Raw genomic sequence first — 4,399 nt, forward strand, 5'->3', positions numbered from 1 at the left:
ACTTGCGCACACGGTCTCCTTCTCTCTCAAAATAAATAAATATTTTTTAAACAGTTTGCTGCTTAAATCTCAGTAGGAAAAACACAGTAACCAGCTCCCACGTTCCCAAGTCCCCCATCCTTCCAGTTAATTTTGGTGTATTGGATGGACGCTGGGTAAAAAGACACAGAAAAAACTAGGGACTCTAAAGCCACCAGTGACCTTCATCAAATCCAGACTAATGGTTATTTCTCTGTAATTCTTCCTTATTTCAGCCTTGGCCTCCAGTGCTAGAAAACTGTTGGGTCATCTCTTACTTTTCTGATCACTTGCCCCCTCTTGCAAGAATCCTTTTTGGGGTGCCTGGGTGGCTCCGTCAGCTAAGCATCCGACTTCAGCTCAGGTCATGATCTCACGATTCGTGGGTTCGAGCCCCGCGTCGGGCTCTGTGCTGACGGCTAGCTCAGAGCCTGGAGCCTGCTTCAGATTCTGTGTCTCCCTCTCTCTCTGACGCTCCCCTGCTCATGCTGTCTCTCTCGCTCAAAAATAAATAAAACATTAAAAAAAAAATTTAAGAATCCTTTTCATCTTCCATTCCTTCCTTGTGGGCATTCCCTACATTCAATCTCTAGTTCTTTTCTCCCTGTACCATCTCTTAAAGAACACATCCAGTTTCATACCTCCCACTTCTAAATTCATCCCCCAGTGCTGAATTCTCCTTGAGCCTACAATCCCATATTGCTAAGAACTTGTTGGATTTCTTCTCCTGCATATCGTACCAGAAAACCAAAACTGGCTTATTTTCCTTAACATGGAAAATGTTTTTACAAACCCAGAAGACAAAGACAAACACCTATTTTCTAAAACATGGGCAAGGACTTGAACGGGCAACTCACATACATGTGTACACATACACAATGTGTGTATAGATACACAATACAGAATGCACAGTAAAAAGAATGTTCCCCTTCACTAATACAATGCAAATTAAATGTTGTGATACCGTTTTTCAATGATTCCATTCTCAGTGGTTAAAAAGCCTCAGAAACTCAGCATTGGTCTAAGTATGGGCTGACACATTCTTGCATATTGGTGGCCGAAACAGAACTTTGTACTATTTACTCTCTGTTGAATTATTTCTCAATGTGTACTGAAGTCTGTCTTTCTTTAAAAAAATTTTTTTTATGTTTATTTACTTTTTAAAAAAATTTTAACTTTTTTTTAATGTTTTATTTATTTCTGAGAGAGAGAGAGCATGAGCAGGGTAGGGTCAGAGAGAGAGAGACACACACAGAACCAGAAGCAGCCTCCAGGCTCTGAGCTAGCCGTCAGCACAGAGCCCGACGTGGGGCTCGAACCCACGAACCGTGAGATCATGACCTGAGCCGAAGTCAGACGCTTAACCGACTGAGCTGCCCAGGCCCCCCAATGTTTATTTACTTGTGAGGGAGAGAGAGAGAGAGAGACAGAGTGTGAATGGGGGAGGGGCAGAGAGAGAGAAGGAGACACAGAGTCTGAATCAGGCTCCAGGCTCTGAGCTGTCCACAGAGCTCAACGCAGGGCTTGAACCCACAAACTGTGAGATCGTAACCTGAGCCAAAGTCGGACGCTTAACCAGCTGGGCCACCCAAGCGCCCCTGTACTGAAGTCTTTCAAATGTGTATGCCCTTGGACCCAGCAGGCTTCAATTCTAGGGGTTTAACTTAAGGAAATAATCCAAGATCTATGCAAACCTGTATGAATGAGAATTATTGTTTATATTGTTTAAACCTTGGAAACATGCCAAATGTCTAGTAGTGGAAGATTATTTAAGAAAATACGGTAAATTCCTACAATGGAATGCTATGTGGCCAATACAAATAATGTTTTAGAAGTATATTTCATTTCTCAAGAAAAGGTCCGTACTATATTATGCGCCATATTTTGTAAAGGAATATACAGAATTATTCCTATTTTATAAGAAACAAAAGGCATACAGACTGGAGGGAAACGTATATAAATATTAATGGTAGTTAACTCTGGAGAGTGCTGTTGTGTGTGATTGCTGTTTTCTCCTTTATAATGTTCCCTATGTTCTAAAATCTCTACAGTGCACACTGCTTTTTAGTAAATAAACAAAACCTGATAAACATAATTTGTTTGTAGTAGCTTATCTAAAACCAGAATCCTCAACGTCCCCACCAAGCAAGCACCCTTTCCCAGCTTCTCTCTTTTCTGTCCACAGTGCGCCCACCAATCCAAGCTCCCAGGCTTAGAACCTTGAAGCCTCAGAGCTCTCATTGCCTCTTCCCTCCCTCTTACCCGATCGCTTGACTGAGCGATCGCCCTTCTGTAGGCCATCTCTCAAGTCTGTTGCTCCCTCCAGAGACCCAAGTCAGACCAGCTCAGTTCAACCAGTGCCTGGATGTCCCTCCACCAGGTCCGTGTTGGTGGAGTCGTCTGTCTTCTCGCCTCTGCTTGCTCCCTCCTCCAATCAATCGAATGCCCCGCAGCTGGGATGATCTTTCAAAAACTTGTATAAGGGGCACCTGGGTGGCTCAGTCGGTTAAGCATCCGACTTTGGCTCAGGTCGTGATCTCACGGTTCGTGGGTTCGAACCCCGCGTCGGGCTCTGTGCTGACGGCTAGCTCAGAGCCTGGAGCCTGCTTCAGATTCTGTGTCTCCCTCTCTCTCTGACCCTCCCCTGCTCACGCTCTCTCTCTCTCAGAAATAAATAAAACATTAAAAAAATTAAAAAGAAACCAAAACAAAAATTTGTATCGTGGCTCTCCCTGCTCAAAACACTCAAAGGGCCCCCAAATCCCTAGGGAAGAAAGCCCAGATGCTTCCTTCTGCTCTTTACAGCACCGTGCTGGGTGGGAGGTCCCGCGGAGGGGGCACATGGGAGGCTTCTGGTGAGTTTTTGTGGACGGTGACCTAAGTCTTTAAGAATAAGGTGTGGGGTTCGCCCCATCTCTCCACTGTGGTCAGTTTGAAAGGTCTGTTTCCTCTCCTCTGTGCACTTGGACCAGAGGCCAGAGTTTCACGGTGCCATATTTGGACACAGGAAGAGGCAGCCAGGGGCGATAAAATATGGCTCAGGAAACCTCAACTCTGAGTCTGTCCCAATTTCCGATGCCTGCTTACGTAGGGGGATGCATCGAGAAAGCACATTGGCCCTGAAGCCTCTGTCTCCCCCGCAGTGGTGAGGACCAAGAACAAACAGTGGGAAACTTTCGTTCATTTGCTTTAAGTAAAAGAAGAAGGAGAAAGGGGTGAGGGGTGAGGGGAAGCAGAAAGGGGTGTGCATAGAACAAGCCCCGCTTGAGGCNGGGGGGAGGAGGGTGAGACTGTGAGGGTAATGAACTTGCCAGATGGCGGTCCCGGCCCAGATCCTGTCTCTCACTCTTGGAAGACCCACTGGCACTAATGGGTGAAGGGGCTATCTGGGAACTAGTTGTGAAAATGTCAGCTGCTGAGGGGCCCAGCCCATCCCTCTCCGGGGGATCTAGTCTGAAAGCAGGTCCAGTCGGCCGTAAAGATTGCCTCCTGGCACCAGCCGTGCCCTTCCTGGACCGCTCGGGGCGCCTTTCTGGTTACTGAATTCTTGGTGTAGCCCCACCCAGAAGAAACTCTCGGCTCCTCTTGTCCAGCTTCTCTTCTCCCCGGGGCCGTTGGCAGTTAGCACTTTTCTTAAGTACGCGCAGTCCTTTTTTCCTTTCCTCCCCTGGCTCCGTGGAAGCCTGCCCCGGTTCGAGGCTGTCCCTGTTTTGTAAAACCATTAACAGTAGGAAGCTTTGGGAGTAGCAGCTGAAGCAAAGGCTTTGCAAGGCTGCCGATGGCTTGGCTGACCCCTGTGGGGACCAGGGGTCCCGCGGAAGCCTGGAGGCAGCGCTCTCTGGCCGGGGTTTGGGGTCGGGGAGACACAGGTGTTCCATGGCATCGCGTGTTATTTTCAAGAGTCCAAGTGGATGGGTAGGAACAGGTGCTTCTGTTGACGGCTCGCCACAGGCTAGGCACCCACGCTCAGTGTGTCATCCTCGCCCCCGTCCTATGAGCTAATGACTACCCGTCCCTGATTTTACAGGTGGGGGGGCTCTGAGAAGCTAAGTACCTTGTCCGAGGTCAGAAGGGGAGGGAGGAGGGATGCTCACGGAGACCTGTCTGGGTAAAAGCCAATTCTCTTCACGGCTACACCGTGCCACCTTTGTGGTTGCCCCAAATGCCCTCGAGAGAGGAATAATGGCTTGTTTGAAGTCCCTTTGTAATATTTGCTGAGCATGAGGCATGGACCAGGCATTGGGCTAAAGCTCGTTGGGCGTTGGGGCACATCTGAGTCCCCCGAGCACCTGTAAGATATCTCCTAGGACAGACGTGGAAGAAAACAGAGTCTCCGAGAGGTTACCCAGCTTGTAGGTGGTGGAGGTGAGAGTTAACCCAG

At 48.2% G+C, this 4,399-nt stretch overlaps 1 protein-coding gene across 3 annotated transcripts in view; it reads left to right on the plus strand.

Moving 5' to 3' along the window:
• Positions 1–4,399, plus strand: part of SEPTIN6 (septin 6) — a 57,331-nt gene that overhangs the window by 1,663 nt on the left and 51,269 nt on the right. The window lies entirely within an intron of this gene.

Source organism: Crocuta crocuta, unplaced genomic scaffold (assembly GCF_008692635.1).
Source record: "Crocuta crocuta isolate KB4526 unplaced genomic scaffold, BGI_CrCroc_1.0 scaffold944, whole genome shotgun sequence".
Classification (NCBI taxonomy): Eukaryota; Metazoa; Chordata; class Mammalia; order Carnivora; family Hyaenidae; genus Crocuta; species Crocuta crocuta.